Below are 14,525 nucleotides of genomic sequence, written 5' to 3' on the forward strand. Positions count from 1 at the left end.
GCTGCTGCTGCTGCTGCTGCTGCTTCTTCTTCTTCTTCTTCTTCTTCTTCTTCTTCTTCTTCTTCTTCTTCTTCTCCTCCTCCTCCTCCCCCTCCCCCCCCTCCTCCCCCTCCCCCTCCTCCTCCTCCTCAGGTTCCATGTATCAGAGTGTGGGATGTCAGGATTCTTCAGCAAGAGAGTGGATTGGAGGAGCACGAAGGGCTAGGAGCCAGGATTCCTGTATAGGAATGGATGAGCCCATCTCTGTCCAGGGTGGGGGGAGATTGCTGAGCTGCCCCCCGCAGCTCACATAGCCTGGGCCTGCTCAGCGAGCATCCTTGCTCACCCTGCCTGCCCACAAGCTTTGTGAGCCACCCCTCTTCCTTGCGCTGGCATGGGGAAGGAGGGCAACAGTGGCCAACCCCCAGCTTCTCAGCCTGGCCTTCTCTAGAGGAGACCAGGGCAAAAGCACTGGGGAGCTGCCATTGCCCTTTTTCCTTGCACCAGCTGTCAAGGGCCAGCAAGGGAAAAAGGGCCTGGGCAGCCAGCCCTCAGCTTCTCGCCCTGGCCTCCAGCAGGTAGGGGGGGAGAAGAGGATAGATGGCTCCTTCTCCCCTCCATCCCCACCTGCTACAGCGGTGGCAGCAAGGGACAAGCTGGTCATTTCCCATTAAGGTCAGGAAAACTTAGGGGAAATGACCAGCCTCTCCTGCGCCATTGCCACTGTAGCAAGGATGGGGGAAGGAGGAGAGGTGCCTTCTTCCCCTCTCCTTGCTGGGGGAGTGGGCACCCGAGCTCTTGCCTGACACAGCATGCCACGAGTCGGGCAAGAGCTCAGGTCTGTGAGCTGGTGTCCGGGGGGCCGAACTGGCAACTTCTTGCTTCAAGCCCCAAACGGACACCCGCACCATCCCTATTCCGGTATGGTGGGTGGTTTGAGAAGAACAGAGGTTTCTGGGAGGAGTGTCTATTTTATCTAATCAAAGCAAGTGCCAGGCCTCTTAAATGCTCAGGGGCAGTAGTTGGGCTTGAGTGAGTGAGTGGTGTGTATGTGTGTGTGTGTGAGGCAGAGAGTGAGCGTATGTCAATTGTATACTGTATATAAGTTGTATGCACACATGCACATGCATGTGCACACATGTACAGACACACACATATGCAGTGTCTGCCATCCCAGCAAACATCCAATGTGGCCCTGGGAGCTGAAAAGGTTGTGCATGCCTGCCCTATGGTAACTTGCACAAAGTCATGAGTCCAGGACAGTGCTCTGAGCACAGACATCTCAGGTCCAAAGGGCAGCAATTTATTCACTGGGCAATGTAGTATCTTTCCAACCTGACAGAGAAATGTATGTTACACTGTAGGGATGTATGAAAGTCCCTTACCTGATCCTGAAGCTTGATTCGCGGTGCGGGGGAGGTGCTCTGTCCCTCCCCCCGAAATTCTGGCTGGGGGGGAGGCGCCCCATCCCTCCGGCCGCTAATCCTTCTGTCCTGCCGGGACGCAAATAGCGGCAGCCATAGCCGCCGCCGTTTGCGCCCTGCAGTCAGCCGTGATAGGCTATGTAAATGTTTACGTAGTCTATCATGGCTGAGTGAAAAAAAAAAACCGCGCGTACGCAAATGGCGGCGCCCATGGGCTCCGCCATTTGCGTTCCTTATTTTGGCAAGTGTAGTCTACGTAAACATTTACGTAGACTACGGCGAAAATAAAGGGAATGCTATTTGCGTTCCCCTTATTTTCGCCATAGTCTACGTAAATGTTTACGTAGACTAAACTTGCCAAAATAAGGAACGCAAATGGTGGCGCCCATGGGCGCCGCCATTTGCGTACGCGCGGTTTTGTTTTTGTTTTTTTTCACTCAGCCATGATAGGCTATGTAAACATTTACATAGCCTATCATGGTGTTTTTTAAGAATCTAGCCGTGATAGGCTACGTAAATCTTTACGTAGCCTATCACGTTTGTTGTTTTTTTTTTTTTAACTTGGAAATGGTGGCGGCGGCAGCCGGTCGGAAGACCAGCCGCCGCAGCCGCCACTGCCGAACCACCGCCAAACTGCTGCCGAACTGCCGCCGGAGCCACCGCTGCCAGGGACATTCGCACAAGGTAAGTCCCATCCCGGGGGGGGCGGGGGGAAGATCGTTTCTCCACCAATTTCGGGGGGCCCAATGCGCTGGCCTTCGGCCTCCCCAAGATTTGTGGAGAAATTCTCTGACATCCCTATGTTACAGTCCATTTCATAGTCATACATTTTCATCCTTTTTTCTTTTTCAGTGGGGGGCAAGCTTGCTTGCTATAATGCTAACAAGAATCCATCCTGTATGTAGATGTATATTTTCTCCTTTCTTCTTTTCCCTTGTAACGCTTAATCCTTCAGAAGAGACATAACACTACTATTGTACAGCTAGACACATCACAAAATAGAAGGAAAGAAATCTAGCTGTTTCGAGAAGCTGAATATTCTTTTTTTAATAAGCTCTCAGGTGTCAGACCTTTACTGAGACAGCTGTATTCTCCAGTGGCTACAAATGAAAGACAGACGAAGAGTGATTTTTTTTTTTCCCCATTGAGTTTGTAATACCTGCTTTGACCTTCCATTTGTCCTTCTGCTTTGAGTAAGAAAGTTACATCTCCAAAAGAGATGCTTTCGCAGAAGGGCCTTTCTTCAGTTTAGGATTATCTGGGAAAATGGTATCTAACAAAAGAAAGTGGTCATTACTGCAAGCCATTTGGATCAATTTTGAATAGTATCCACATCCTGTAAAACATCCAAGTCAAGGCTCTATTATATGCATCTTGACAAGAACTAACTCTGCATATTCATGATGAAGTAGCTATGTATTTCAGATCTATCTATCTATCTATCTATCTATCTATCATCTATCTATCTATCATCTATCTATCTATCTATCTATCTATCTATCTATCTATCTCAATGATTGGTTAATTTGCATTTTGGCTCAGATCCTGGCACATTGTTCCCTGTGAAAGGACTGAGTAAAGTGGTAAAATATGCTGACCACCTGGTCTGCGTTATTACTCAAATGGCTATTTTACATGCTTCCCTATTTTGTGCAACTGGCTTCTCGCACATCTCTCCCTACCCTTTTGCATGGGTTTGTGAAAATTATTTGGAAATGTCTTCCTTTCTTGAAGACAAATATCCATGCTTTTGGGGGGTGGAGGATGAGGTGGTACTTTGGATATTCAAATCCATATAGAGTCATTGCAGTCCCGCATTCATCTGAGTAATGATAGAGATAAATTTGGACTTGGAATATGGGATTTTGTAAATACACTCCCTCTGATGAATCAGAACCAAACTCCACCAATTTCAGTCCCGAATCATAACAAGGTTCATTCCTGCTGCCATCCAGTCTTTCTTCCCTGCCAGCCAGCTGCCCTGGGAGGATGAGGGATGCTCAAGGTCACCAAGTTTCTTTAAACTTCACTTCAAAAGTGGGAATGTCAGAGGAATCCAGTTTGGGGGTGGAGCTTGGCAAGTTTTTGCCAGCTCAGCTCCCCAGATGCCAGCTCACAAATTCCTGAGCTTGCTTGACTCGATGCACTCTGAGTTGGGTAAGCTCAAGGTTTCCCACTTTTCCATGAGCCACCATTTTGTGCAAAATGATGGGTAAGCTAGTTATGGAACTCTTGATTTTTCACAAAATGGCAGCTGTAAATAGCATGATTCAAGCAAAATTGCTGGTGCAAATGATTTAATTAGACCATTAAGCCTGCAATTTTGCTCAAATTGCACTATTTACGGCTGCCATTTTGCACAAAATCATGATTTCCATAAACAGCTTCCCTCATTTTTGTGCAAAATGGACACTTGCAAAAAGTGGGAAACCACAAGCTCTGGTTGGATGCCCATGGATTGTCTAGTGGCTCGGCCCATGCTCTCATCAGGGTTTAGAAAGTGGTGGGAGTCTGGCTCATGGCCCGCAAGGAGGATGTGGGGGAGTTCACCCATCCCTATTCAAACCTTAGTGTACCTTGATCTTGTTCTTGTTTGCAACCTTCTTCAGGCATTCAATCTGTGTACAAACTAAATGCGTGAGGAGAGACAGCTGTCTAGCCCCATGCCCTTATCATGTGTTTCCATCAGCCTATACTCGTAGAGGGTAGGGATGGGGGAGAATTTCTCCCTGAAACTTCGGGGGGCCGAGCGCCAACGCATTTGGTCCTCCGAAGGTTGTTCGGGGAGAAATTATCCACCCCCCCGCCCCCCGCCCCCCCCCGGGATGGGAGTTACCTTTCACGAATGTCCCTCCCGGCGGCGGGTCCCGGTGGCGGTTCGGCAGGTCTTCGTCAGGGGCGGGGGCGGCAGCCGGTCTTTCGACCGGCTGCCGCCGCCGCCATTACAAGAAAAGTAAAAAAAAAAAAAGCCCCTGTGATAGGCTACGTAACGATTAACGTAGCCTATCACGGCTAGATTTGCAAAGTCAGCCGTGATAGGCTACGTTAATTGTCACGTAGCCTATCACAGGTGACTTAAAAAAAAAAAAAAGCGCGTACGGCTAATGGCGGCCTCCATAGGGAGCCGCCATTCGCGTTCCTTATTTGGTCCCTGTAGTCTACGTAAAGATTTACGTAGACTACGGCGAAAATAAGGGCAACGCAAATAGCGCATTTGCGTACGCGCTTTTTTTTTTTCAAAGTCACCCGTGATAGGCTACGTGACGATTAACGTAGCCTATCATGGCTGACTTTGCAGATCTAGCCGTGATAGGCTACGTAAATCGTTACATAGCCTATCACAGGGCTTTTTTTTTTTTTTTTACTTTTCTTTTGAAGTTCGCGGCCGGGGAGACGGGGCGCTTCTCCCCGGCCTGAATTTCGGCCGGGCGAGGCGGGAAGCCTCTTCCCTGGCCTAAATTTTGGCCGGGCGAGGCGGGAAGCCTCCCCCCCCGGCCTGAACTTCGGGGGGAGAAGCGAAGCACCTCCCCCCCACCGCGAAGCAAGCTGCGAGACCATGTAAGTGACTTTTGTACATCCCTAGTAGAGGGTGACGTTCTGAAGAGAAAAGCATCCTGTATCCATGAAGGCTTTCCATGTGATTCAGGACGATTGAAAATCAGCATGTTGGATTCCGTAGAAAGCTTCCATGGATACAGGACCCCCTCCCCTTCAGACTGTTGCTCTCCATGAGTGCACGGTGATGGAAACGTGTGAGGAGGGGGTGGGGTGAAGCACTCCAACTCATCATGTACGTACTTTGTATACAGACTGAATGCCTGAAAAGGGCTTTTCTTTTTCAAATGGGAATAGTGCACATTTCTATGCACGTTTTAAAAGTGCACACTTTCCTCCCATTGACTAAAGTATGAATATGCATATTTGGAGGAGGGGAGATTTACATCTTAAAGTGCATCTTACATCTTTTTCAAAGAAATATGCATTTTTGAATGTGATTGCAAGTTTGGAAATATGTGAGATACCTTGGAAAAACAAGGTCACATTCAAGATCGAGGGAGTTAACAGGGCAAGTTCTGATGATTTGCAATATTCTTGTACATCCCTAGCCAGCCACCCCCACCCTGCAATGTTGCAAGCAGACTTGCCCTTCCAATGGGGTGTGGAAAATGATTATGGGAACGGCTCAGTCTTCTCCTTCCCTGGGACAAGAGCATCATTTCATGCCAGCCTTTACAGGAGTTGTTTTTGTTCATTTGTTAACTTCTTTGCCTCCAATTCTCCTGGATCTAAAGCAAACATTGTCTCCAGTTATCCCAACCCGAGAATGTCAAGCAGATTTCCACAGGTGGATCTGATGTTCCAGGTACACAAAAACTACTGAATGTTGACAGGAGGAGAGACTGTATCCCTCTGTCATTGATGGATCTCTCTGTCTTTGATGGATCCCATGTGCATGGAAGTAATATCAGAGAGGGTAGCCAACTCTTTTACCAGGCCCTGTTCCTGTGTCTTTAACAGCAGCCTATCTACAGGCCATGAACAGCTTCACCTGCTAATTTCTTGCTGTTAACAACACAAGATCAGGCTTGACCCAACTTCTCCCTGGTCAGATGGCAATAGGGATGTGTGAATCAGCAAAACTCTAGCTCACTGAAGTTCTCAAAATTCAGTCTTGAAGCTTGTCCCAACTTGAATCCATATCAGATTGGGGTGGGGGGTGCCATCCATATTTTTTATGTATTTTTAGGAATGTTAGAGAAATCCTCCATGGATTCAAATGAGAATCCCTCCAGAATCCATGATGGGACGGCCCCACTTACCTCCACTCCAGGAGGATTCCGCGTGGAACGACTCTCGGCTGCTTGCTTAACTGGAGCCATTTGCCTCTGCACCAATCTCCAAGTTGCTTAAAAAAATGACTATCGGCAGTATGTGCCCATAGACTTATACACAAAAAAGAGCTGTGAATCTTGTGTATTCTTGTGTATTGTGTATCTATGGACACATCCTGCCGATCGCCATTTTTTAAAGCAACATGGCGATCGACGTGGAGGCGAACGGGTCCAGGATGGACCAGGTAAATGGTCCTCAAGCTGTGCGGAGTGGAGCCGCTCCAGAGGATTTGGGGGGGGGGAGGAATGGATTGCCTCCCCCCCCAGGTGGTTCCCCCCTGGAATGGACGGTGGGGAATCCATACATCCCTAGTATTTTTCCAAAGATATAGGTCAGTTGTGTGCATCCTTGAAATGTATGCATTCTTCTCCCATTGATTAAACTGTATTTGTGCATATTTTTCAAACATACACACGCTGTTGAACACATTTTGGGGGGTTTGCGTATCACATCACAAGCTTGTAATGTATGCACTTTGACCTCATATTGTGTCCAAGTCTGGGTTCTGAATTTCCTCTACATCCCTAACTGGCAATTCTAGTGGCAGAGGCTTGGGATGGCGTGGGTGTCCGATTCAGTCCAGGAATTCGGTGGAACCACCCCTGCCTGCACCCCCGAGCCCCGCTTGCCAAGCCCCTGCTCCTGCTCCCCGCCTTGTCAAGCTTTGTGGTTGCCATTTTTTGAGAAATAAAAAACATGGCGATTGGCGCGGAGGAGAACAGGTTCGGTAAAGCCTCGAGCTGGTCACTCAGCACAGGAGGGCTCGACTTGGAGCCCGGGGGCTGGCAAGCAAGGGCAGGGGCTGGATGGTGCTCAGAGTGCAAACTGGGTAAATTCTGGTCAAACATGAACTGAAACAAATTTTGCATACATCCCTAGTTTGCTCTGTTTGGGGGTTCCTAAACACTCAAAACTGCATGTTTTTCCCCCACGCTGGAAGGGCCACTAGATTTTTCTCACTTTCTTTCCCCCACCACCATGAAACTGTTTATTTTTAGGTGCTGTGCTTCTAAAACTACAGATAGTTAGAATCTAATGCTACAGTTTTGAAAGTCAATATTCAATGTATTAATTAAAAAGGACAACATAGGGACAATTAAAAAGGACAATTAAAAAGGACCACTTTGCAGTATATTTCTCAATAAGGAATACAGTTCATTGTGTCATCATCTGGAAGCTTGTGAAAAAAATAAAAAATCCTGATATGAAGGCAAAAATTACTTAGACTATGTACTGACAACCAATGCCAAGTTTTGCACATTTTCCTTTAAATTAAAACCACCTGCAGATTTGGATTAAAACAAGAACAAAGATAGTTAACATCTGTTAAATTTAAAATTTAAAAAATTCATTGACACGAGGTAGAGTGTTCTTATAAGAAAGTTTTGGCCCTCAATACTTAATGCATACAGTGTTTCCCCCATTCACTTTAATTTGTGTCTAAGGCTGAATCTACACATAACAGTTATTCAGTTATCATCATACCGTTATCATAGCTATTGGTACACATGACACCAATGGTCACCAATAAATTATGATAATGGTATGATAACGGTATAAGTGCTATGTGTAGATTCAACCTAAGGCTGCAATTGCATACATGTTCAGACAGAAAAAAAAGGCTTACAGCTGGCTGGCTGGGGGATGCTGGAAGTTGTATACCTTTTTTTTTCTGTCTAAACATGTATAGGATTGTGCTTTAAGTCTTTATACCTATGGTTCCTAGACAGCATCCAAGAGGCAATAGGTTGCAGTGGATTTCTCCACCCAAGGCTGGAAAACAGAGCACCAGGAGGAAAAGATCCGAGTGCAGATCCCCCATTGCAGAAACCTCCATGGCGGCTCTGAGGTCGGAAATCCAATCTTTGGAAGGGGGGGAAATGGGTGCGGTGGGGTGTGCTGATGGGCAGGGAGGGGGGGTGCCATTGGATCTGCTGGATCCAATGGACTTTTGGCCTTTGTCCCCATCCCCATGAAACATTTAGACATGGCCAAGAGTGTATCTAAGTGTTTCCTTCCCATTGGTGGCAGTCTATCTATCTATCTATCTATCTATCTATCTATCTATCTATCTATCTATCTATCTATCTATTTCTATACCACCCAATAGCCAAAGCGCTCTGGGAGGTTCACAAAAATTGTTGAGGTGGCTCTTATCAGTGAGCCCCTACTGGAGCGTGGGCCATTGGAAGGTGCCTACCCTTGATGCCGATCCCTGGTGAAAGCCAAAGGATAACTGCTGTCCGGTCGATGTATTAGTCCAGGAAGTGTGAATCAGGTCAGTTCGCTTAAAAATATAGAACAAAAGAAATCCTCAAGCATCCTTAACAGAGGTCTGGGAGGAAAAGGGGGAAACACCCAACACAGTAACACAGAGTCACCCAGCTGTTCTTGTTTAAAATCAGCAAAAACCCTTACTACATTTAGCCTATGGAAACAGGTGCATTGGCTGTATTGTCAAGGCAGGTGGACAGCATCTCCCAAGTGAATGGGGGATGACACTACTGCCCCCTATTGCATCTGCAGTGTCAAGACTTATGAAGTTAGCTGAGATCTTTGCTTCTGAACAGCCTCCTGGGTAACAGGTTCAAGTGATAACAAATCCGCACTCCTGAAGACACATGATAAATGGAGACACCTCTCCATGGGTTGACCTCATTCACTCAGCATGCTTGTCAGGAAGATGTGGCTGTGAATTATCTTGCTAACTCCAGAAAAGTGTAAACAGCTGACAACACATGTTTCCTTGTCTTCTTCCGTACCTTGTCGTTCCACAAAATGCTTGTGTATGTTTTAAAAGAGCCATTCACAGAGACAGAAACCAAGCATGCTTCAGTGACTGAAGCTATACAAGCATCTCTGTTATTCTCAGTTATTTTTTTAAAAAACAACAACCCCAAAACAAAACAAAACTCCACACACACACCCAACCCTGACAATCAAATATCTATCTATCTATCTATCTATCTATCTATCTATCTATCTATCTATCTATCTACCTACCTATCTATCTATCTATCTATCTATCATCTATCTATCTCACAGAATTGTGATAACTCTCCAGCTAGGGGCATATGAGAATTCAGTTTCAGCTCGCAAATTACCCAGAATTTGCAGCCCCAAATATGAATGGGAACACATATTATACAAAAACATTCCCAAACTTGAGTTCACATTTTTTAAAAAATGTGCTTAATGTGTTTAAAAATGTGCACTTTAAGAAATGCACACTTCTAAAAATGTGAAGAGCTTACTGATCTCAATCTCCCTCATGTATCATTTTGCAAGTTATAAATAATAAGTTGGCATTTGTAGCTGAACCTGAATGAGATTTGGAAATATACCCCTTCTAATACCAATAATCCCCTTAAATCATGACCAGATTGGTCAATCTAGTCCTTACCATTGTTATGTTTGTGGATTAAAGGGTGGGATTTTGTGGGGAATTTAATTTCCCATATGTTGTTTTTATTTGTTATTTTTAAAAGTCTGTTCTTGTATTTTACAGTCATAGTTCAGGTTATAAATTATTCTCTAAAAAACGGGATAGAAAGAATGAAGAAGCAGTGTTGCCAAATATGTCAGTTATATTTCTTTGGATTATTTTGTTTATTGTGCTTCATTTATGGCAATATATGAAAATACGTTCTTAAATTGTAAAAACTATGCACTTCTTTAAAAATGCAGACTTTATAGTGGGATGTGGAGACCCACTTCATACTATTCAAAATTAGAGGTGTACGAACCCCACTCACCGGTCTGGTCCGGGGCATCTGCGGGGGGGGTGGGTGGAGGCAATCCCTCCCTCCCCTTGGGAGTCCCCCCGGCCAGCTCCATTTTGCGGTGAGTCCGTGGAGCCGCCGGCCGGACCTGTCTGCAGCCGGACTTCCACCCGCTGCCAGTCTGCAGACGCGAATGGAGTCCGGTGTAGCAGGTGCCATTTGTATCCATGCTCTTTGCTGTGATAGGCTATGTAAATATTTACATAGCCTATCACAGCAAAAGCAGGGACACAAATGGTGTCTGGCTTAGCGGACTCCATTTGCATCTGCAAACCGGCAGCGGATGGCTGTGGACTGAAGAGGATGGACCCAGACCAGGCCGGTCCATCCCGACAGAACTTTGCGAGGTGGCGGGGGGGGGGAGTAGTGGCGAAATTCTCTCAAATCCCTACTTGTGAGGAAATCTGGCCTTTGACAGAAAGAAAAGTTTCATAACCCCTGCTCTAACTAGGGACGTATGAAAGTCACTTACCTTTTCGATAGGGTGATTCGCGGTGTGGGGGAGGCGCTCTGCACCTCCCCCCGAAATCCAGATCCAGCTGGCTCCTCTCCGTGGAGATTCCACAGAGCAGCTGGCCAGGGCCGCCTGCAGCCGGACACCCGGCCACTGGGCAGCCTTCCAGAAAAAAACCCCCGCGTACGCAAATGGTGGTGGCTACGGTGGCCGCCATTTGCATTCCCTTTTATTCGCTGTTTTAGCCTACGTAAATATTTACGTAAGCTATTACGGTGAAAAAAGGGGAACGCAAATAGCGCCCACCACACTATTTGCGTTCCCCTTTTTTTCACCATAATAGCTTACGTAAATATTTACGCAGGCTAAAACAGCGAAAAAAAGGGAATGCAAATGGCGGCCGCCGTAGCCACCGCCATTTGCATACGTGGTTTTTGTTGTTGTTGTAGTTGTTGCCATGATAGGCTACGTAAGTATTTACGTAGTGTATCACGGCAAAGGCAGCTACGCAAATGGCATAGTGGCCGCCATTTGCGTGGCTGCCTTTGCCGTGATAGGCTACGTAGATACTTACGTAGCCTATCACGGCAGCCTGGTTGGATGCAAATGGCGGCCGCTACGGCGGCCGCCATTTGAATCCGCTGCAGCCGGCCGAGAGGCCACCTGCTGCCACCAGAGCCACCGCCGGAGCCGCCGCCACTGCCAGAACATCCGCCCCAGGTAAGCTTCGTCCCAGGGGGGATTCCGCGGGGGGGGAGGCCGTTCTGCCACAGGTTTTGGGGGGCCAAATGCCAGTGCATTCAGCCTCACTGAAATCCGTGGCGGAATTCTCCGCCATCCCTAGCTCTAACTGCATAATTAATTATCTTCATTACGGCTGAATTCGGGAGGAGTGGAATACAGGGCACCATGAACCCATTCAAAAACAAAGTAACAGAATGATGGCATCTGATCTATCCCTAGCACTTTTGGTCTTCCTGTCCTTGTGCCCCTTCATGGTCTTTTGCAATTTGCCTTTTTTTCTAAATGGAGGTAAGTATCTATTCTCAAGCTTATCTTTTACATATATAAATATATGTATAATGCCAAGCAGCAACCTTTGAGGTCTTGTTTGATTCATGAAGTTGAAACATATACACTGCGGTCTGGAAAAGTTTTTCTGTGAACTGGAAACCACACAGGGGGATTCTGCTTTAGCTCAACCTTCCTTGGGTGTGTTTTTTTGCCCATCTGTGCAGACTTCTTAGCCTCAGGCTAGGCTGGTGCATTTGAAAGCATATTCCTTGGGGTTACATTCTGAAGAACACTTGGAAGTCTTGTCCAGTGCAAAATGTGGCTGGCTGGCTCCCCTGAGCATGGTTTTAAATGTTCCATTTCTAGATCAGGTCAGGTCACGTTGGCAGCATCCCAACATGGCAGGAATAATGCTGTAATGTGATGGTGGTATTAATGAATGCTATCCTTAGTGTACAGGGGACCAATTGCAGCCAAACTAAGGGCCCAATACACATTATGCAGGGAACATATCTTTAAAAGTGTGCTTGCAATTAGGCACTTCCTATTCACATTTCTGTACTGTTTTTTTTTTTAAGTAACTGCATCACATAATTCAGAAAAGGGTGAATATCAAAAGGTAAACCTGCATTTCAGTTCATCTATTGCTTCAGGAAGTGTGAATTAGGTAGGTTTGCATTAAAAGCCAAAACAAACAAATTTCCCCATCATTCCTAGAAGTTGCAAATACTTGCATCAGTAGTTGCAGATACAAAAGTTTTAAAAAGGGAGTATTGCTCTAGGAAAGGAAAGGAAAGGAAAGGAAAGGAAAGGAAAAGGAAAAGGAAAAGGAAAAGGAAAAGGAAAAGGAAAAGGAAAAGGAAAAGGAAAAGGAAAAGGAAAAGGAAAAGGGAAAGGGAAAGGAAAGGAAAGGAAAGGAAAGGAAACGTAAGGTTCCTCCTGTGCAAGCACTGGGTCATTACTGACCCCTAGAGGGATGCCACTTACGCTGGTGTTTTCATGGCAGACTATAGCAGGGTCTCTAGACTTACTTCAAATCAGAGGGTATGATTTGTGCATGCGGCAATAGCCACGGAATATGTTAAAGATGCTCTATGGTTGGAGTGAAGCTGATAAACCTGGATTCCAGTGAACAAAGGAGCAGGGGAGGCAGTCATGTCAAACCATTCAAGTCACAGCCGTTCCTATCAGGAAGTCTGTGAAATTTGTTAGGTTTGCAGTATAATGCTAACTAACCATATTTTGCACTTTTGAACCACTAAGTGAACCAAAACTCAGTTATCCTTTGAAATTTTACACTTCTCTGAATTTCATAACAGAGTTCTCCAATACAAAAATACACACACAATGTGTATATTAATGGGAATAATACTGAAATATATTATATTAAGGAAGTGTCTTGCAGTAACAGCAGGATTAGGCATAACTGCATACAAAAACAGACTCATTAGGGAAAATTGCTTACAAAAATGCCTGTATTAAGTGAAACTTGCAGAAAAACATGTACATATTTTATGCAAACTTTTTTTTTTTAAAAAATGCCTTTAATATTGGGCATATTAAGCTTTCTTTGCCCCAAACTGTGCATATTTAAATATGCATTTATTTATTTTTTTTACACTCCCCTTTTTCCATAAAAAAGGGAGGCAAAATGCGCTTGCTGGATGGGTTGTGGTGAGTCCAGGAGGGCAAGAACAGGTGCGGAAGAGGGCAGGAGGCTCAATGGGTATGGTCCAGGGGTTGCAGGCGGAGGGGCCCCGATGGGCTCCCGGACCCAGTCGGGTGTCTGCAACATCTCTATTCAGGTATGAAATGTACACTTTTCATTTTCAAACAAGCTGAAAAGCAGGTCAAAATTAAAAATGTGAGCAAGACGAAATAAGCTTCAAAATGATTTTTAGAGAATTTGGTGAGCTCGGAAATCACTGGCTCTCCCATCGATAGCATTTGGGGTGAGTTAGGGTATTTTTAGAAATATGATGTTTTAATGTAGTATTTTACTGTTTTAAACTGTTTCTGTTATTGTACATTGCCCAGAGTGCCTGGGTGACCAGCCAGATGGACGATTAATAAAATGAATGAATGAATGAATGCTGGGCATGCTGAAGGCCAGCTAGGGAACCAGGGCCTCCCTCATTCCTTGCACAGTCTCTTAGCTGCTATATACTACACCTTTCTGAATTGTGTAATTAACGTATGTTCAGACCTACTCCTGGCCACTAAATACAGGTCTTTGCCCACCCCACCCCCCTGATGTTTGCATGAATCTACTTCACTGCCCATTTCTTTCATTCTTATTTTTTGACAAAAGAAGAAAGGAAGACAAAAATCTGGCCTCACTCTCAGTCCCTTGGTGCTCTCAATTCCCCTCTCTCTCCTCCTGAAAACAATTTCCTGACTGTTCCTTCAAACACAGAGTTATAAATTTAGTATAAAGGGAGGGGTGGAAGTCTTTCTTCTTTTGTTTCCTGACCTTTTCCCCTGGGTGCTGCTGTTTTCAGTCATTCAACCTGATCTCTCTCTCTCTGTGTCCTTCAACAGGGTTTTTGAGGACACTGACCATAACAAAGGCTGGGGGAAGTTCCACTTTCCCTGGAGTTATCAGACTTCTTCTTCTTCTTCTTCTTCTTCTTTGTCTTCTTCTTCGTCTTCTTTGTCTTCTTCTTCTTCGTCTTCTTTGTCTTCTTCTTCTTCGTCTTCTTCTTCGTCTTCTTCTTCTTTGTCTTCTTCTTCTTCGTCTTCTTCTTCGTCTTCTTCTTCTTTGTCTTCTTCTTCTTCTTTGTCTTCTTCTTCGTCTTCTTCTTCTTCTTCTTTGTCTTCTTCTTTGTCTTCTTCTTCTTCTTCTTCGTCTTCTTCTTCTTCATCATCTTCTTCTTCTTCGTCGTCTTCTTCTTCGTCGTCTTCTTCTTCGTCGTCTTCTTCTTCTTCTTCTGCCTGGTAGTTCCTTAGTGGTAATCTTCCAAGTGGTTAGAGATGCAC

Source organism: Heloderma suspectum, chromosome 6 (genome assembly GCF_057233095.1).
Source record: "Heloderma suspectum isolate Gila_16-S chromosome 6, 16-S_ref, whole genome shotgun sequence".
NCBI lineage: Eukaryota > Metazoa > Chordata > Lepidosauria > Squamata > Helodermatidae > Heloderma > Heloderma suspectum.